At 38.8% G+C, this 22,668-nt stretch overlaps 1 pseudogene; it reads left to right on the forward strand.

The window, feature by feature from the left end:
* The first annotated feature begins 4,746 nt into the window (after positions 1-4,746).
* Positions 4,747-22,225, forward strand: LOC113108162 (methylcytosine dioxygenase TET2-like; annotated as a pseudogene).
* Positions 22,226-22,668: the final 443 nt, after the last annotated feature.

Raw genomic sequence — 22,668 nt, forward strand, 5'->3', positions numbered from 1 at the left:
AGATCCATTAGTCTTAAACCGCGTACCTTAACAGGGGGAAGAGGGGAAAGTCATAGTTAATAGTTAGTTAATTGGGAAAATTATTGTGTGAAAAAAAATAAAAAAAATCTGTGAAATGCAAAAGACATTTTTAAGAACATTCTGTTCCTGAAAACATCAAACCTATTGCCTTTCATTATGTGTATAAAAAAAAAAAAAAAAAAAATACTTATTTTTTTTAAATATCTTGGTAACACTTTACAATAAGATTCATTATTTAACGGTAATTAACAGAATCAGTTAAATAATGAACTATAGCATGAGCAATACTTCTTTAGCATTTATTGATCTTAGTTAATTGTAATTTCAACATTTACTAATGCATTATTAAAATCAAAAGTTGTGCTTGTTAACATTAGTTAATGCACTGTGCATTAACATGAACAAACAATAACTGTATTTTCATTCATTAACATTGATTAATAAATACTGTAACAAATGCATTGCTCATTAATAATGTTAACACATGACACCAATATTGTTTGTCACTCTGAAGAAATAAATTTCATAGAAATGTGTGACTAACATGAAAAACATAAAAATGACGGCTTAATTGAAACAGCAAAAAAAATAAAAAATAACATAAAATAAAACTGTACAGAAAAAAAAGTTTTTCGTCAAATATTAATATTATTGTTGTTTTTATTGTTCAACTTTAATCACCATGTAGATATTTAATGTGCAATGTTAATTTAAAAAAATGCTAATTTAATTGAATTCAGTATTAGTGCTAGCTGAATGTGTATTGTGTGCATAAATAGCTGTACTCACATTACTGATGTGTATCAACGAGCCTGCAACCACATTACTAAAAGCCCAACAGTAAAGTCCAAAAGAAAGAATGCCTTTTAATATCTCCTGGTGACGAACTACACTTCCCAAAATCCTAAAGAACGATCAACCAATTAGAAAAGTCCTGTTAGATATGAGATTTAAAGGAGCAGTGCTCCCCTAGTGGCCTGGAGGTGTCACTGTCAGTCTCTCCCCCCATACACTCACAGCACACACTCTCACCAGACAACTAATCACACTCAGACCTTCGTGTGTGTGTGTGAGTGAGAGAGAGAGAGAGTGTGTGTGTGTGTGTGTGTGTGTGTGTGTGAGAGAGAGTGTGTGTGTGTGTGTGTGTGTGTGAGAGAGAGAGAGAGAGAGAGAGAGAGAGAATAGCTATTATCTATATCTATATATTACAATATCCAAAACCAAAAATAAACACAGTCATCGTAAATATATAATAAATATTATAAATAAACATAAATAAATAAAAATCAATGGTCTAAGTTTTCCACGATGCATAAAACAAAGAAATCCACAAAAAGTATATTGCATTTTACAAGAAGGTTGTATTTTACAACTATGTGTGTGTAAAACAACATAATATATATATGTATATATACACTTTTAAAAAAATATATAAATATATTTTTTTACAACCAGACCACAATGCTTCAAATGTAAAGAGAAAAAAAAGGAAGAGAAAAAACTGTCTACTGCAATGGAATTTATCATAAAAACCTGTTCATATTATTTTAAACGTCTTATTTGCATCATGACATGAGAAATTACAATAACGACACATTAAAAGTTAAAAGCAACATCATAAAACCCATTTATTTACCTTCGTGTAACTGCCTTTCTCGACTCAACACTGCCCTTTGTAGGACTACCTGGATCTATACATGCATCGATTTACAATAATTTAGCTATTTAATTTAGGAAGATTTGCTGTAAAAGCAAGAAGCCAGGCTGATCGTGTGCCATGCATGTGGAATATACATTTTGTAACTGTGTGTAATTTAAAAACAAAGGAATACTATACCAATAGACTAAAATTAGAATAGTGTACACAAATCAGTAGTATCAGTTTCTCCTATGAACATATTATATATCAAAATAAAGAAACCAGAATAATAATTTATATAAAAAACTGTATGGCTATTATTTTGACAAATGTAAACATGTAAATGTATGAGTCCTGATGGTGAGCTCTGATTGTTGCAGTGACCACAGTTAGCCAACAGATGGAGACACTTTACTTCTGTCTGTTTGAGAAATGCCATTCCTTAAACTAAAGCAAGATTAATGGAAGCCAGTTCCCTGATCTCTGCTCTCTGTTCATCTGACAGTAGATTCACAGAATGATGCTGGACTGTCCTTTATGACAGATGACATAAAAAGCAGTACTCAACTCTTCATCCAGATTAATACTTAGGAACACATGAACACAAAAACATTAGTATCAGGTTCCAGTTAGAAACAATGTAACATTAACAAAGATTAATAACACTGTAACAAATCCATTGCTCATTCTTCTTTGATGTTAGTTGATGCATTAACTCATGCGAAGTAACAAGACCTTAATGTAACACTGTATTTGAAGGTGTCCTTGTTACATATTAAAACAACAATCTATTATGCATATTTACATGCAAGTAACCCCAAATCCTAACCCTGACCATATAGTAAGAACATGTAGTTAATTAATTTAACTCAGCACTAATATGTGTAATTACACTGTAACAAAGACACCTAAAAATAAAGTGTAACTGTAAAGTGTGTTTTAAGATATAGCTTTAGTAAAGATGTATCAGCATCAATCAATTATCAGCTAATATCTAAACACCATGTGAATCAAATGATCATTTGGCTGGAAAGCAGAAGTGGCCCCGATCTGGTTTCATCCCCTCAAGGCCCTCATGTGTCCGTGTCTGTGAGAATAATCAGCCTTTGTGAACAGAGCCTTGTAAAATCCTGCACCCCTTCAGAGAGAACCAGGACCCTGTGTTCAGAACACATGGAAAGAGCGTTCCGTCCTCTCTGTAGCCTTCTGAACTCCACGCTTGGGATCTCTCGCCCTCCTGCTGGGTTTGTCGTAATTAGGACTTACACTAACGAGTCGTTCAAGATAAGTGCAGGAGTGGCTTCTTGTTTGAGGATGTCTCTATTGTAGATTTATTATTAATTTAAGTTAGTGCCACAGTCCTAACATTAATAGTGCATGCTGTTATCCAAGCCTGAATGTCAGGTGTCATGTGACCGGAGAGTCGAAGCATCACAATAATGTAGTTTATGTCCTCTATAAGATCCAGCAGACGTGTGAGGTCACGCGTGTTAGAAGTGTGTCCACTCCCTCATGTCTCCAGCAGTTTGGGTTCAGCCCTTTTTTCACACACAAGGTGAGAGATTTAGTTCTGTGATTTAGTGATGTGAAAGCATGATTTGTCGTTTCTGACACCTTTACACAAGCTGTAATGTTTCTCCAGAGGGAGGCGTGTTTAGTTTAGTTTGATCATCGTAAGCTATTAAACGAATGAAGGCGCTCTAGAAAGCTTCATCTGTGTCCAGTGTCTGCTAGATATCCTCCTCCAAAACTTATGACAGATAAAAATGTGTTTGTCCTCTAGCGAGTGCTGCCACCTTGTGGAACAACTGATTAGTGCAGAACGTTCCACCTTTACATAAATCTGGTGAAAGAATTAAAGTATACTTGCATCTTAAGAAAATGATGTATAGTGCTTTAGTGGATCCATACACAGTGCAATTGTTTACTAGAAATTATCACAAAAATAAAAGGGCAGGCTTTATTAGTGAATATGTCAGAAATCACTTTGTAATGACTGTCTTTATGGGCCTGTCTGAGATTAAACTTGCATAATGTTTTGCTTTAGGTACAGTGAGTTTTTACATATTTAGTGGTTTGTACATTTTGTGCTCGTTACGAGAATTGAGTTAAAGGTTGGAAACTTTTATGGAGGTGTTTTACCTACAAGTCATACGAGTTCCATCTCCAATTTGTGCAATACTTAAAATTTTATAAGATGCTAGATTAAACATGTTAACCTAGCTGTTAAATATGTTGACACAATATAAATGTGTAATTCAGTAGTTATTACAATGTAGTAATAATAATTAAGAATATGAGAAATGTTGCAAACGTTACATTTTTCTTAAAACCTGACAGAATGACGTGGGTTGTTCTCTGATCATTTGAAAACTGATTTCTTTTGCCAAAGATTGCGTGCGGGATGCATTCCTGAAGCTTGTTGTCTGGTTGCAGCGCTGATCTCATGTGTAATGAGCACTTCTGCTGATTACTGCTCATGCACGTCTTCCTTCCTCCCCCACTGCCCTTCCTCCACGCCGTCAAACAACAAATCTCCCTTTCTGCTCGCTGTCTGAAACTATTGAGTCAACCAACGTCACTGTAAGCTGGGGTCTCCCTTTCAGAACCAGAGAGGAGCCAGACAAGAACCACCTGTTAAAATCCAGACGAGACAAAAAAACAGATATTTAAAAGCTCTAAACAGAGAAGTGTTAGTGCTGGCTTTCACATGTCCATGACCGCACACATTCTGTCTTCAGGTCAGAAATCCTTTCAGTCAGATATCAGACGCTGTTCAAATGTCTCACAGTGATGATAATAATAATAATGAACTTTATTTTATATAGCGCCTTTAAAAGTAGCATCTCAAGGCGCTTTACATACATATAAAAATATGAAAAAAACTAAAACAAAGCATCACATAAAAGCTAGCCTAAAAAAGTCAGACTTAAAAACACCTAAGGTATTCTGCATTTCTTATCTCAGAAGACACGGAATTCCACATTTCGGGAGATAAAGAAGAGAAAGCATGATCAGCGATGGTGAATCTAACAATATAAACTTTAGTTATTTAAGGTCTAAGCGTGCAACCCCTAAAACCGCTAAAAAGAGCAAGTGTGAGTAAATAAGGGCAATGCATCATAGAAACTAAGGCGGTGCTTCACCGGAAATAAGAAACTAAGACCAACAAACAGAGCTTCGTCATGAGTATGGAACCTTGGTTTAATTTTCTCAGAACTGTCCCTTTTCATGTTTCCGTTTGATAAACCGTGTGTATTTGAAGCAGATTGTGAGTGGAGGGGTTTTCCCCGAGTGTGTAATCCAGTCCAGTGCTTGACGGCAGCCAGTCTAGTGTGCACTATTGTGTGCGGCTGAAAAAAAAAAAAGAAAGAGAGCAAAAAAAGGAGGGGGGAGAAAAGAAACTCGGTCCCTTTGTGTGGAGAGAACCCAGCAGGAAAGAGATTTTGCAATTACTTGAGCTTGCCGGCGAAGCAAGCTTGGTTCTTCTGCTCAGAGTTGCACACTGGAGCGTCTCACGCTCTCCACGAGCGTCTGGACACTTGGAGAACCCACAGACACGCACGGCTTCTGCCCCGGTGATGAAAGCAGACGTCAGACTGGCCCATGAATATTGATGCGGAGGGAGTCTGCTTCATAGACGGAACAGAAGGAAGCAAGATGGCTGCTCTTTAGGATTTGTTTAAGAGGAGATCTAGACGGTTTGTTGGGATTCTTCAAGCTGGAAGGACGCAGAGCAAGGTGAGAGCGCTTTCCCGTCCGTGCCCTCTTTCCTCTGGCCCCGGGGTCTCTTTAACGGCTCCCAGCTCTGTGCTGTCCTGTCTGAAGCCGAGAGCTGACATAATAATGAAAGGATATTAGATAAAGCTTCACCAACATGGCTGACGTTTTCAGTCTCTCTTCCTCCCTCGGTCACTATTTTGACTCTATTTCAAGCGTTTAACTCTCATTTGTCATGTGTTATCTGAGATGTCGTGCAGTGGATGGTTTTAGGAATGTGTCTGCTTTGAAAACTTGTGATCTTTGTGTTGGCTAATTCTTCTTCAGCTACTATTTCACAACGCAGGACTAAACAGTCACACGGCGAACACCATTATCTGATCTGTTCAGGGTCTACCGGCCTTGTTGGACGTCTGCATGCAGATACAAGAAAGAGCTGTTTTAGAGAGTTTTATTCAATATTTTTTACAAAAAACTTTTTTTTTATTTTTTATGAAGGAATGGTATTTACTGTTAATCTGATAAAATTATTTTTGGTACAGTTCTGCTTTATTAGACTGAATGTGTGTGTTTGGCCAGGAATAGTGGAGCTTTCAGTGCATTCATGGCTGAGTGACAAGCAGACACAAAGAAAGACCGAAACAGGAGAGCGTAGTGGTGGAAGCCCACAAGGTCAGAGCTTTAAAAGAGCTGAAACCCAACCCTGCTTCACCATCAGCCGACGGCCGCCAGAGAAACAGATCTGAGCCTTGTTAGACTTCAAAAGGATTCCCATTGTTTGTTTGTACACAAGATCAGAAATGTGTTTTTAAGTCTACATGTTATGCTCACAGTGAATTTTTTTTGCACAATTTGGTGCATGTGCTGAATTGTATTTCTATCGCATTAAGATATCATGCACAGCAATGGTGTCTTATAGTGGTCAGGAACATATGTTTGACATTAAGCCGTAGTCTATTGAGATTCTAGACTGAGTAAAGAAACTCTTGAGTTTTGCTGTAAATAACCATGTTTCAGATGCATTTTGGTGTCATTGTTGCTTTTGACACACAATAATGAAACATGTTAACTGTTACAGAAGGCGACTCTTTTATCTGCACTAATGATTTACAAATGCCCCCTTTGTTTAATTGATTTTAAGAGCCCCTATTAGGATTTGCATCATAATTGGCTGCTGTTTAACACAGATAACAGTCCCGTGTCCTTATGTTGTGTATTTAGCTTGTGTATTCCAGCATTCAGTTTAGATGTTAAGTGTGGAAGTTAGCTAACGCCTGCGAGGGGATTCTTGATGGAGATTGTCAATCAGCGTGACAGAGAGATGGTGTGGATGCTAATGTGACCGCAGTGAAGGGATCTGGAGAGAGACGAGTGCCATCACAGCTTCAGCTCCAGATCAAGCTGAGTTACAGTTTACATCAGTCACTCGACATGTAATACTTTAATATAACTGTAAGGGTTGTGTGTCCGTGGCATGGTTTTAACTGGTGAGAACAGACGGAGTTATCTGGACTGGAAGTACAGGCAGAACCCTGTCTCTGATAAAAGTGTCTGGTGCAAAACAATAATAAACCTCTGTGACATCTAGATGTTGTTTTGCATGATAAGAAGACTTTGTTTTATGGGGGGGGGGGGGGGGTAAAGCATTTAATTTGGTTGAATGTACATGTGAAAAGTAAACATCATCTTTTTTGTTTGGCTTGGTTTATGATTTGTCGTCCTCATATTTTTTTGCTCGGTTTGGTGTTTAAAAATCACAACTCATGCAACTATTTGCAACGAAATAATGGGATTTTCATATTAGATGTGCTCAGTATTTGTCTGAAAACGTTTTCCAGCTTGCATAGTTAGCTTTATAGCTTGTGCTGCATTTGATTCAGGAATATTTAAAGCTCTTTTGCTGTGAATTGTCACAATAGTTCTGATTGCTGGGATGTTCTATGAGACCAGATACACTTTTGTCTGATCGTTCAGAGGATGTTGGAACACGCATGACGGAGGAGGTTTAAATCTCAGGCGCGAGTTGAAGCGCACATGCTCGCTCTGTTTACAAACACAAACTCAGACCTCAGTGGAGAAGTGTTCTTAACACCGGCCAAGAGGTCACTGGAAAGCAGCTCGTCTGTATTCAGAAGACTTTTGTTAAACTCGTGGCTTGCATAGATCCTGCCACTTTTAGTTCTCTGAAAACTACAAATGTCTTGCGGTCACAGAACGTGGCTGAACTTATTTGTAAAGCTCAGTGAATCACTAAAAAAAAAGATTTTCCATGACTAATACAATAAAATCAAGTAGTACGGATTGGTTTTGCACTTCTGACGTTTAATCGTTCATTTCCTCTCAGAGATGATGCAATTTTCAGCGTGGTTTTCAAAAGGTTGTCTTTCCAGCTCCAGCTGTGTGCATTCAGAGAATATCTATTTGCTTTCAGCAAAAGCCTAGAATGGTGTTTCATAACAGAAAAGCGTGATGGTTTTCCCCTTCAGAATCAAAGATTTAGAAGAAAAAATTAAAAGTGTGTCAAGCTAATAAGAATCACACGGCACATTCTAATTTCGAAAACCGGTGACGTCAGTTTGGGGGATTTTGTATTAGAATTGATCAGAACGAAGTCTACCAAGAAGAGGTTTGTTGCATGTGTGTGTGTGTGTGTCACACTCTTAATCCCAGCACACACACAAACCTTAAAGGATCCTTCTCACAACACTTCACACGAGGATTTTCAGCAAACTGAAGAGGAGAGAAAGGAGTGTGTGAATCACACGTTTAGTCACTGGTTGGGAAGGCAAAAGCCACCTTGTTGACAGCAGATTTATCAGAGACAGCTGGATCTCAATGTCACTCAAGACTGTAAACTCTGTGACATTTCAAGAAGTTAAAGATGAGCGGGTCGAGCTGACATTTGGGTCAGACAGAGGGTGTCTCAAAGTACTGCAGAATTGTCATGTGGTTTAATCTGTGGTTTGTCAGAGACCTTGCTTGTTTATTGTAAGTAATGCCATATCAGCAGTCACTTATGTCACTTATAAACGGGAAGATATTACAAGCCAACATGAAACGTTAAATGCATGCAAAATAGTGCTTTGGGTTCAAAAAGAAAACATTGGGATGCATCAAGATGCACGAGACAAAAATGCAATTATCAGTTTTATTGTTCTAATAAAATGATTGCATCTGTAGTATCTTAATCATTTAAACTCTGACATCGTGACATTCTCAGCTCAGTTCAGATGATTCTGTTAAAGCTTCCGCGGTATATTATATACACAAAACAGAGAAGTGTGTTTGATGCCGCATTATGTAACTTTTTGGGGTTAAAACTGATACAAAATCAAGTATTGAGCAAGTATATAATCAACAGTGTTCAAAACTATCTCCTTCCCTTCAGTTCACAACAGGAAGCGTGTAAAAATGTAAAGTCAGTGAAACTAAGTGTAATGTCAGTGACTGAAATTAGATTGTATTCCAGTTTTAAATATGCATCTGATTACAGGGATTACTGTACTTACAAACAATTATTTCAAAGAGAATGAGTTATAAGAAACATTAAACTGCTTTTTGAGGTTAAAAGAACGATTTTCTTTTGTTAGATGACATTCTAACGGTATGACGATTAGAGATCGGACTGTACAGAAATTGAAATCTACACGCTAATACACAGTCACGCAATGTTTTTAAGAAAAAGAATAACAATAATAATAATTTGCATGTTTTAATTGAAGACTTGAGACTTGCGATCGTTAGATTTAAAAGGTAGCGCAATTTATTGTAAACCTTTTTTTGTTGTAGGTCAGAACAAAACTGGCAGACATGTTACTTCTCCAGAAGACATTTTCCCGTGAAACAGTCGAATGTTTCATAAACTAAATATTCAAACAATGCAGACTACATATGGCAATCTGAAAAAATCTTATCTGTAACATTAAGAACATTTATTATTTTTATTATTATTCTTGGCCTTGCCACAAATCCATGTTTTGTAACTCTGAGCAAATATTCTTCACAGCAAAAAGCCCCGTCCAGATATAAGAGCTGCATTTAAAGTGATGGCTATTGCTCCGGTAGTAAATAAAACTCTGTCACATTCCCATAAAAGAGAGGTGATCCCAGCAGAATCAGTGTGCTCAGCACATGTGCTCCCTCGCTTGCATTGCATTCTGTCCCTCTCCGTCGCTGACATTCATTCATGCTCCGTTAATGTTCAGAGCAGATGGCCATGCAGCAGCAATATAATGATCACCATGGTTACCACGCTCTCTGAAAGAAATCTGCTCCGCACTGAGCTCAGTTCATCAGACGCGGCAGACAAAAAGAAACGGGGAGGGGTCGTAGTACAAGGAGACGGAGAGCAGTCGAGAGGAATGCTTATTGGGAATATATTTTGGAAGATGATTTGGGGGTGGGGAGGTTGTTGTATGGCATAATGTGCTTCGTTACATATTAATTACACTGTAGTAATCTATGTATTTTCTGACAAAAGGGTCAGCAGGTTCGGTCGGCAATGTTACACTGTTTAGTCACACAACATGTGCTGAGGATCTATCATGCACTCTTGTGTAGATGTAATTTAACCATTTAATTATGAGCTGGGATTAAAAATGGGACTAACATCATACATCAATGCTAATGATTTATAAGTGATGCATGTTTGTACAGACGGTGGGGAGGATTTAGTCCCTCTCCTTCGACCAGAAATATAATTTCAGAATTAAAAAGATGCCATTGTGAGAAATGCAGAAAAGAAACTTGACTTTTCCTTTGCCATAATCAAAGTGCAATGAACTTATCACTGCAGGTTGTAACTTTTTTCAAATCCACAAAAAAAAAAAAAACATACAAAGATATCTTCCATCATCTTTTTTATCATTTTTTTATCATCATATCATCTTTTTTTTTTTTTTTGTGCAGTGTTAAGCTCGTATATAATAGCTAACGCAACATTATCATTGGTCATATCAATGCAGGTCATGCAAAGGCCATTTGGAGTGAACGAGAGCACAAAGACTTGATTGCAAACTGTTACAGCAGAGCCACATCTGCCTTCTATTAGTAACAAAGGACAATGGGTCCAGCGCACACTCGACTCTTCACATGGGACGCACTGTAGCTGTGCTGAAATTACAAACACAAGTGTGTATCTGCCCAGCTTTTAAAGTAATCTACCTCTCTTCAAATCCTCTCCCACAAAGAGGATTTGAAATGTCACCGAGGATGAACAAAGAGTGCGCTGAGAAGAAAAGATACAGCAACTTTAAAGGCATTCAGCGACTTCTACTATCTCGTGTTTTGTTTCTATTCCGTTGTTCTTGAAAAGACCCAAATCAGAATGTGATACGAAAATATTACAAAATAAGTCTCTTCCAAACATCTCATACCTTCCCGAAGTACACATGCTGACTCTCTAAAAATACCCTTTCGTTTCAAAGGGCTTCTTTCCTCTTTGTTTCCATTCTTATGCTTATTTCTTCTGGCCTCTTATTGAAAATGAAAGTCATGGGTGTCAGTGAGCTATTAAAGCTCAGGCTAGAAAAGTTTTTAGGAAATTTTCCTGAGTCATATAGTGCTGATGTGTTGAATGGAGTCTCTCTCTCTCACACACACACACACACACACACACACACACACACACACACACACATTCCAATGGCAGCATGACACTTGAGAAGCAAAGATACACTGGTCCTGATTATTTTAACTGGCTTGGGTTTCTTTTGTTACTCTTTATAGCAACGAAGAAAAATAGTTTGAAGTCAAAGTTGTAAATAAATGCCAACAAAAGTTGAGATTCTTGTTGAGCTGGTTTCCATGTCTGTATGTCAGGGGAAATAAGGCATGGTTAAGGCTCAAAGGAGAAACGCTGCATGCGTGACATTTAAAGCACACTTGCACATGAGCTGTACGATCAGATTACAGTGGGAGGAACCAGAGGATGAAGTTTCACTCGAGTCTAACACAAGCAGCAGTGTGTGAACAGCGTGCTACAGAATGTGATCTGTTTCAGCACTGGAATAGCCAAGCCAGTTAGATTTTAGAATATTAACAACATGGGTTTTGTTTTCTTTGGCTTCTCATTCATTGAACTTCACAAGAAGGACCGTATTCCTGTCTGGTTCCTTAATACTTTGGAAAAGAACAACTCTCCACAAACACATACTGGTTTTAATTTACACATGTGACCGATATTGCAGAGTTACCTGCTTAGAAAAATAAATATTATTCATTTATTTAATTGTCTGTCTGTTTCAAACTGAGAACTGATGAACAAGTAAGTGTTAAAAAGTTAAATACGCACCTTTGTTTATTTCTTGTATTTTCTCTGTTTATTAGAAGCCATGACTGAAGTCTTTTATTTTAGAAACACAGACACTGAGTATATGCACTGCATATGTTTTAAACTTATTTAACACTTAACCAAACCATTTTCAAAGCAAAATTACAATCCTAATAATGATTCACTAGTTCAATGATTCCATTGTTAGAGTGTGAGCCGTGAAAGACAGAGAAAATGTCACTTCCCCATTGACCAACTGTATATTTAGACAGCAACCCTGAGGCTAAACCGTTAAAACACTTAATAAATACCACTGCTGTAGAAGCTGTGTGCTTTCCTTGGTTGTGTTGCTTTAACACGTTTATTCATTAAAGTGGGAGAACACAATAGCTGAGAGATCATTTTAAATAGACAGAGAGAGAGTGAGGATTTGAAAAGAAGAAAACTAAAAAAACAGGACGGACAACAAACCGAATTCAAAGCCACTCCTAGTTGTCAAGAGATGAGATAAAGACGATAAGGACTGGTTTAAATGGTTTGTTAAGTGTTTTTATGTTATATAAGTCACTGGATTGTCTACATTAGGTTAGACATTTAAACAAACAAAAAAGATTATATGTATAGACACAGCCAATGGAAACCCATTGTCTGAAAGTTTAGAGCATATATAGACAGCTCTCAGCTGGGATCTGGTGCTTTGTCATTCCTGCTCAGGGAGGTTTTGTGTGCTGTTTTCAGTGTGGGTTTATCCCACTGTGTCTCAGCTGTCGGGGAAACCTGGAGTGGCTCCGGAATGGATCCATATTCAACTTTCATGCAGCACACATACAGGCTCCAAACAACTGTGATTCACTGCCTACCCTTATCAGATACAGTTAGGGACACAGCTAGTTATATACATCTTAAACATAAACATTTTGTAAATAAAACCAATGCAACTTTTGTGAATAAAAGGGTAGGTCATAATGAGATTGCCAATGGTATTCAACAATTAATCAAACCTTTATTAAAAACTTAATAAAATGTACATTATTATGATAACACTTTACAATTAGGTTCATTAGTTAACATTATTTTGATAAACATGAATAAGCAAGAACAATATTTCTACAGCATTTATTAATCTTAGCTAATGTTAAATTTCAACATTTATTAATGCATTATACAATTATGATTGTTAACATTAGTTAATGCACTGTGATTTAACATGAACTAACAATTTTAACAAACATGAATAAACACTAATGTATTGATCATGGTTAATTCATGTTAGTTAATACATGAGCATTAATGTAACCTTAATGTAAAGTCTTACCATTATTATTAATTTATCTTGCCCTTATCGTTCCTCATGCCAATGGGTGCTCTCATAAAGATATAACTTAAAGACCCAACAGACCAGTAGTTATTTCATTTCAAAGCTGTTTTTCTTTCACCATTTTAGACTCAAACACATGGAAGACATTCCTTGAAAAATCTGTTTCATATTAGACCTCCTGTATGCCAGTTCTTATTGTATGGCTCTGTCCATTTGGTTGCAAGTAAATATCTCTATACAGTTCTCTATTTTCTCTACAATTCTTCTATTTATTTCTAGTTCAGTTATTTATAGAATGTGTAGTGAAATAGTTTTTTTTTGGTAACTAATGCAAAGGTCATGGATAAAATAAAAAATGGTGTAATATGTTAACAATGGTGCAATCACTTCAAGATGAAAGCATTATTATCAAACATAACCAACCACTCTCAAGACAACAGTTGTAATGCATATGGTATGTGCTCAAATCTATAAATACCAAGCAAGCCGTACATAGGTACAGAGCACTGGATAGTAACATGTCTGGTACCATTCTGTTTCATTAAACACTGCATGACAGTTAGGCCAATGTTTATGACTCTGAAATCCAGGGCTTTGTTTTTATAGCAAAGAGAAAAAAGCAGGTCATTAGTATATGCACTACACAACCCTTGTCTGGAGCCTTCTCAGATTCGACTGTACAGGAAAATGCAAAGCATGCAAAGAATGACGCTTTCATTTTTTTTTCAAGTTCTCTGGTGAGCATGTCTACTTTGAGACTAGCTTCATTTTTTCACAACAGCAGAGTCTGACTGTTTTTGATAACATGTCTTTAATACATCAGTCCCCCAGGACACCCAGTACCCCCCCCCCCACCCAACCCCCCAGAAAAAACTCAGCTAACTACAGTTAATATGTGTTTTTACTACTGGTATTTTTCCATGTCTTCCATGTAGGACGCAAAGAGGGCAGCCTTGTGAATGGACCCAGAGCAGACCAGATGGAAACAGAAAAGACCAGCCATGAGACGGAAAAAAGTCTGATACTTTCACAAATCAGTGGCACTCAGCAGACAGACCCTCTTCTCACCAAGCACCAGAATGGAGATCATTCTCAGCGGTTCAATGGGGACGCTAACTGGAGCCATTTCAATCCAAGCACAGTAGTCTACCCAATGAAACGTCAACATGAGAATTGTTCTGGACCTGATAGTATGCCGGGGATATTTGATCAAAGCATGTATGACATGAATGGACAGATGAAACATGATCTTAATGAACAGACATTTTTAGATTTTCACCAGCCTAAAAAATTCTGCACTGATTCAGAGGTGAATGGAAATGAGGACATGAGGCTTTGGGATAAAAGAGATGCAGGAATAGAGAACCGATTGGATGGATTCCCCAAGCACAATAAGCCAGGGGATTTTGAAATAAAACATAAAAGAAACTGTAACTTTCCCAATGGGGATTTATTCTCACTGTCAAGGAACAAGCAAGTTCCAATGCCCAATGGTGCTACAACAAACCCACCCTCCGTAAAAGGTACAACTGGTGACCTCTTAGAGAAAACTTTATCTCAGTATTACCCAGAGCATGTGTCCATTGCACCTCAAACCAACTCATCTCAAGAAGATCAGGTCACCAGCAACCTGCCTGAGCAGGAAACTCCTTCACCTTCATTTACCTCAGGTTTTCCTATTTCCCCCCAAACATCCGCCTCCGAGCCACTTGCCAAGGCACCCCCTGAAGAACAAGGCAGCAATGGCTGCAACCCAGAATTTAGAGTAAATGGATACTCCAGTTTTGTAGCCAAGCAAAAGGAGCCTGCTTATCCTCTCTCTGACCTCCCAGATATGGGAACACAATCTCCGGAGTCCACTGTGCAATCACAGACAGGCATTAATGGTAGCTCGCAGATTCAAAAAGATAGTGTAGGCTTTCCGAATGACTCTCAGCGTTTAAGAAAGTCCAGCCAAGATTTTAGTCTTGAATCTTATATATCGACCCCAAGAGCACCCTCACAAAACACTCAGACAGGTCAGCAGAACCTACAGATTAAGGTACTACAGAAACAACAAGTTGATGAAAACCTCCATGACTTTTCTTTGCCTCAGCAACAGATTGAGCCTAAACCCGGTCAGGATAAGACAACATCAAAGGGCACAGATCGCTCATCCCAGATGGAATGGATAGATTTAAACTCAGCTTCAGCACCTCAGCCGCCTACTGACCACCCCCAGATGTGGGGTTTCTTCCTTCCACGGGCACAGATGCAGCAGCATACAGTCACACAGAGCCAAAATCACTGTATAAATCCTCAGCCACTGTCCTCAAACAACTTTTACTCTCAAAATTTCAGTAATCGCACTTGTCCCTCGTATGAAAATAAAGCAAAAGACAGTTACAAAAACTCCCTACCTCGTACACAGTTCCCCCACAACTCTGGCCAAGAATGTCAACAGAACAATTCGGGTATGCATAGCTACATGCAATTTAACAAACACATGACCCATCAATTATGCAAAAATGATCAAGACCCCGATTCAATCCCCGAGCTTCCTCTCTCAGACTCACCAGCAGGCCACCAGCACATTTCCCCTTCGGCTTCCTCAGGACAGCCGAAATATGCAAGCAGCTCCACAATCACAAGATGTTTCCAACAGCCAGGTAGATGCACCGCTCTTGAAAAGGCTTAAAACAGAGGGTTGCCCTCATTCACAATCCCCAAAATTATCTCTAGATATAGAAACACCAGCACAAACACTGTCTAGTCCAGCTATAAGAGAAAACTCTACATTTCCAGACTCATCTAAATCAAATGTACAATCCCTGTCTAAAGAAGCAGAAGCTATGACCGAAAGGACACTTGAGCAGAACACACAGTACTCTCAGAACACCAGTAAACAGCAACCTCTTCAACACAGGGTACGCAACCATTTGGAATTCCCACAGTCTCCGATTTCTCAATCACAACTGTCACAAGTTTCAAATAGTCTTCAGATACCTGATCAAACATTTACCAAAGCTGAATTCCAAGAACCGGAATTCCAGAGGGAGTCTCTCCCAAGCCAAGGTGCTCAAGGAGATTTGCAGAGGCACGCACTCTTGCGAATGCACCTTCTGCAGAGGCAGGAGCAGCAAAGCCCCAACTACATCCGGCCAATGATGCAGGCCATAAAAAGTGAAAACTGCTCAGGTTTAGAAACCTCTGTTCAATTCCCACCCATAGAAGTGCAGCAGCAAGATCAAGACAAAACCAAAGTCCTGCCAGCGGTAGTAAAGCAGGAGCATCCTTCTCCGTCCTGTAAACAAAGCCAGAGGAGTATTCTAGCTACCATGGAGCAGCAGTTAAAACAGTATCAGCTTTCAACTGTGTTTGAAAGAAAGTCTTTGGTCATAAGGTCACCCAATAAGGTGAAGGTGGAGATGGCTGGGGCGGTGACTGTGCTCTCAACCAGTGCTGAGGGGAATGTCAAGGAACAGTGCAAACCACAAAACTTCACCCCAACCAAAAAGATTGAACCTGGGTTACAAAGCTTTCTGGAGTCACCCACGAAGCTGCTTCACACACCAATAAAAAACTTGCTAGATACACCTTTGAAGACGCAGTACGATATTCCGTCTTGCCATTGTGTTGGTAAGAGGTTTTATGCAGCTACTTTCTTAATGACATCAAATTTCATATTAGTTATATACTTTGACTCCAAAATACACAATACCATTCTCATATTCTTTTAATCTACAGAGCAAATCAGTGAAAGGGATGAAGGCCCATATTATACTCACTTGGGATCAGCACCAAATGTTGCAGGCATCCGCAAAATGATGGAGGAAAGGTGTGATATCATGAACTCCACTCAAGCAGAAAATGAATGCTCTATTTATAAATTTGTATTATAATTACTATATTTGCCTTTGACAGATCTGGACTGACTGGAAGTGCCATTAGGATTGAAAAGGTTGTGTATACAGGCAAGGAGGGCAAGAGTGGGCAGGGCTGCCCCATTGCTAAATGGGTAAAGACAGTTTATTGACATCCTATATTCTTTTTTTTGTGAGCACATGTATTGCCTCCCTTTGTCTGTTGCAGTTATTAAAGTACACTTGATATTTTTCTTATCAACAGCGCCCTCTATGGAAATCACAGTTACTTAAGTGTCAAACAAATTCCAGTATGCTTTCTGAACATATGTGTATTATGTTGTATAGGTAATACGGAGGGCAAATGTAGACGAGAAAATCCTAGTCTTGGTACGAGAGCGGACTGGTCACTCCTGTCAGGCATCCTGTATAGCAGTGGTCATCCTAGTTTGGGAAGGCATACCAATCAACCTGGCTGACCGTCTCTACACTGAACTCAGTGACACTCTAACAAAACATGGTGCTCTGACCAACCGAAGATGTGCTCTAAATGAGGAGTAAGGATAAATCCTTATTATTGCTTTTTTACAAATACAATGAACACTCACTGACCAAAACACTGTGAATCCGAATTGAATGCCTTAGGTCTTTGTATTGCTACACTTGTCTGTAACCTCATTCTGCTTAACATGAATAGCATAGTAATTTATAGTTATGTTAGTTATTTAATGGCTTAAACAAAATTCCCAAGATATTCTAAGGCAAGGGTGCCCAGTACTGTTACAAACAGAACTGAACCAGCTTATTAGGATAATTACAGAAAGATTGGAGCAGGATTGAGCAACCCTGTTCAGAGGTATGTTTACAATGCGTAACATTCTGTAATTTCTGTCATTATCTTTAGGAGAACATGTGCATGTCAGGGTTTTGAATCTGATGCCTGTGGAGCTTCTTTCTCATTTGGTTGCTCCTGGAGCATGTACTATAATGGCTGCAAATTCGCTAGGAGTAAAATCCCTCGAAAGTTCAAACTACTTGGGGATGATCCCAAGGAGGTAAGATGCTCACATACAAACACACCACTGAGTCAACAAAGGGCATGCAAAATTAAAGATAATTTTTATTCACTTACAGGAAGAGAAACTGGAACAAAATCTACAGGGTCTTGCAACTTTCATTTCCCCAGTTTATAAAAAAATGGCACCAGATGCTTACGCAAATCAGGTATCCATTTGCACTCTCTGCTTCAGGTCTTATACGTACTCTCAAGAATATATAGTTGTTGTTTTTTTTTCCTGAGATTTTCCATGTGGGATAACAAGCTGCAGTAGTGTTGTAATATATGAAATACGTAGTCACTGCAAAAGTGCATGTACTGTGGTGCATCTACGAAAGAAGGCATTTAGAAGTAATTTCTATATCTACCCATATTTGACAGGTGGAGCATGAACATAGAGCTCCCGATTGCCGTCTGGGTCTAAAAGAAGGACGTCCATTTTCTGGAGTGACAGCCTGCCTAGACTTTTGTGCCCACGCCCACAGAGACCTTCAGAACATGCACGGTGGCAGTACAGTGGTAAGAATTAAATGCTTACTGTAGAGACTAATAAGAGTGATGAAAAGCATTTGCCCAAACCATCAGAATTTTTACAAACTGATTCATTATAACCTTGTACGTGGAGAACAAATGGTGGCTAGAACAAAGTAGAGTATAGAAATATTAAAAACCTCCCACTCTGTTCCTGCGTAGGTTTGCACACTAACACGAGAGGACAATCGTGAGATCGGGAAAATTCCTGAGGATGAGCAGCTACACGTGCTTCCCTTATACAAGCCCTCATCCACTGATGAGTTTGGCAGTGCTGAGGCTCAGCTGGAGAAGACCAAGACTGGTGCCATTCAGGTGCTCAGTGCATTTCGTAGACAGGTGCGTACACTACCAGAGCCTGCCAAGTCTTGTCGGCAGAAGAAGCTGGATGCCAAGAGAGCTGCAGCTAACAAACCAAACAACCCCAATACATCCAATGCCAAAATGGACAACGCTCAGCAAGCAAAGCAGAAACAGGTCCCTCATGAGAACCCAGGCCAGAAAACAACTCCAACAGGTACAGAAGCAAAGGTTCAAAAACCAATACTCAAATTTTCAAACATTATTCAGTTATAAATAGTTTAAGGATGGTAAAATAAATTATAGAACCAAGTAATGTAACGGATTATAAGTGCTTATCAATATTACAACACTGAATGTTTACATTTTGGTCGAATCTCCTAATTTCTTCCAGGCCCAGGTAACATGAAAACAAACCAGGACTCGGTGCATCTCCCACACGCTCATGCTGCCCATCAGCCTCAGCATCAGCACCATCAAACACCACCTAATCCTAATCCCTACACTGTCCCACCATTTCCTAGATTCTCAACTGCTTCAGGAACCTTCTCAAACACTTCTCAACCAGCAACCACACATTCTCAAACCTCTTCTTCTGCCGGTCCTTATCCCTCTGCTTTACATGCACCCAACTCTTACATTAATGTGTCTAATGCCCCCACCCCATATCCCAGGTCTCTTACGCCCAACCCTCTCTACAGTGGTTACCAATGCAATGGAGGACTCCCCGTGGACAACTTCCACCCTTACTACTCTTCCAATCTAAAGCATCCAAATATGTATCATCCCCAAAGAAATTCACTGTACTCTGAGCAGCAGTACAATGCACCTCAACATTACGGGGTCAACTACCCCCCACATTATGGAGAGCCTAGCTTGCCAGCCAATGGTTATGACACCTGTAACATGAAACCTGGCATGCACTCTTTGGGACATTACCCAGGTTATGGTGCTAACATGCCACCCAATGCCTTCTCCAGGCATCCTTCAGCCCATCTACAATTGGACTCTGCAGCCATCGGTAGAAACAGCCAGTTTGAAGCTTACCCCAAACATCACATGTCCCAGAATCCTCAGATGTTTCCCCCAAATATAAATAACTTAAATATGCCAAGAAATAAAGATTTCGAAATAAACATGCATGGAGTAAATGGGATCTCTCAGGTGTTTCCTCCATTGGGTACTGAATCCTTCAACCCCAACCAACCTCCAGAATTGAGGCTTTCCAATGACAATGCCCTTAACCCTGTAGTCAAACAGGAACCGCTTACCCAGACTTCAGAGCAAAAAGAAAAGGAGGAGGTGTGGTCTGACAGCGAGCACAACTTCCTTGACCCTGAAATTGGAGGTGTGGCAGTGGCACCTACTCACGGGTCAATCATTATTGAGTGTGCGAAGCGGGAGCTCCATGCGACTACACCTCTCAAGAAACCTGACCGCAACCATCCCACCCGCATCTCCTTAGTGTTTTACCAGCACAAGAACTTGAACGAGGCAAAACATGGACTGACTCTGTGGGAAGCAAAGATGGCAGAGAAGGCCAGAGAGAAAGAGGAGGATGCTGAGAAACACGGTGCTGAAAACCCGTCGAACAAGAGCAGTGGAAAGAAGGTGAAACGAGAACCTTCAGAACCTTCAGAGCCTCCATATAAGCAGTTCCTCCTCATGCTCACTGAGCGGTCAATGTCCTGTACTACCAATTCATATGTGAGCACATCTCCTTATGCCTTTACCAAGGTAACTGGGCCTTACAATCATTTCCTGTGAAAACCTGCGTAGGTCCAGAGCACTCATAAACACAAGAATAAGAGGGGCGTGAGAAAAATCTAATGGTGCTACAATATAGAGTTGCAGACCTCGGTGCCACTGGCCAGATGATGTGTAATGCTTGCTCAGTCTGTGTGAGGTTATTAACAGCTACTGTAAGAAAAGGCAGATCATTAGTGGGTTTTTCATGCTCTTAAGAAGTCACACTTGACAGTTTGGTCAATTGGAAATATTTATTTATTATTGAATTACTCTCTTATGACAACACACTGTTCTCCATCAATGGTGCTCACAGTCCGGCAAACCTGGACAAATCACTGGAACGAAATATTCATATTTGGTGACTTTTGTGGCTAATCACTTTTTATGGTGCTAGGGAGTGTTGTAAATGCAAATGTGTTTTCACATGCCTTTCTTTAACAACACACACACACAAAACACATTGCATGATATTTGAAAGTAATACGCAGTTATTTTGATTGCGCAATTAAGAAAGCATTTAGCTTAGTGTTTTAGAAGCACTTTTTATAATAGTGGGGGTATTGCTTTCCACCCTCTGATCAGAAAGACAGTTCATTACACCTCATCCATTGTGATTTCACGATGTGGAAAACAATAACTATGAACTCCATTATTTAACAGCCTTTTAAAGAATTTCTCTGGTGCCATCACAATTTCAGAAATCCTTTATTCTTACTGTATTGTGAGCAATTGAGGGTCAACTTTGTAAAAGTAATGTTCTGATTCACACACACAAAAAGTGAGATCTCAGAACATTGAATACTGATCCTTGGAGTCAAGAACAGGTCAACATTGGGTCCTCATGCATCAAGGAACATATAACAGGGTTATCTTTACATCAATGTCACTGTTTCAATGGCAGCTGGCTTGACTTGCTGTGGCAGTTTTTACATAATGCAACTTTAGCTGTATTAAAATGTTGAGATTTGTACAGTAAATTATTCATTTTTTTTCCCGAATGTATGCTTAGATAATAGCTTAGTAAAGAAGAGTACTATTTCTTTGGGTTTGATCTTATCTTATTTCAAATGGTGCTACTTGACCTGCTATACATGTAATGTTAGTATCTCTAAGGGTGTTGAGAAGGCTTATGAATGACGTAGAAAAACCTACTTATCATATACCTCAGATCTAGTTTGGCAATAGAATTATAATACCAAGGTGTTTCTGTTTTTATTTCTAAACACTCTGTAGCAAATATAACACAGACCTTAAGGCCGTCATTGATGAAAAGTTCATTTCTTACTTTCTTCACATTTGAAAGTATTTCTTGAACTTCAAGTTTCAATGGAATTGCAAAATCAGGGATTTATATATCAGATCATTTCTATCACTTGTGTCCATGTTATCTTCTCTAAATCAGGTCTGAGCCTTTGCATTTTAAATCCTTATAAATCACTTGTATATACCACACACATTTCTAACTTTGTCTAAGTAAAAGAATCTGTTTAGTTGAAGCAGAATGCTGATAATCTTTGAACATTTTAACATGCACTGATTTAATTAATAAGGGAAAGTGTCATGTCATATAAAACAATGCATTTGCTCTTTACTGAAAGGTTAGACTAAGTCAGTTAAAATATCATGTGCATTTAGTTGCATATGTAGAGGCTAAATGTATTTTACGACCACTAAACATGGGATAGCCTCTTACACAACCCCTGTCCAATTAATTAAATTAGACATTTGGTAAGTAATTAACTCATTCCACTCTGACATAAAATAAAGCACTTCAGTTTTCTTTTTTCATACAAAAAAAAAAAGATGTACATTCAAAATAGGTAGATTATTGTATGTTTTAAATAGATTATGCCATATTGTATATACCATATGCTTGCATTGCAGAAGTCTTTAAGTCCATGTTATGTACAAAGTATATTTTACATGTTTGTTACCATCAGTCCAAACATATAATAATCAATCATTTTGCCGCTAAAATCTTTGTCTTGTTGGTATTCCGGTGACCCAAGTTTTTAATTTATTTTTTTTGGAATACAAGCAAAGTTTCGTTTTTGTCCTCTCTTAGAAATCACTTTGATGTTCTCACTAGTTATGAAAGAGGCTTCCGATGTCGTAGTTTAAAGTAAATGTTAAGTTTGAGTGTACAGGATCCAGCTTGAGTAGCAGGTTGTGTATGAAGCCAGAGAAAGGAGTGGTTAAACTTAGCGATTGACGATAATA

Source organism: Carassius auratus, chromosome 1 (genome assembly GCF_003368295.1).
Source record: "Carassius auratus strain Wakin chromosome 1, ASM336829v1, whole genome shotgun sequence".
In the NCBI taxonomy this organism is placed as follows: Eukaryota; Metazoa; Chordata; class Actinopteri; order Cypriniformes; family Cyprinidae; genus Carassius; species Carassius auratus.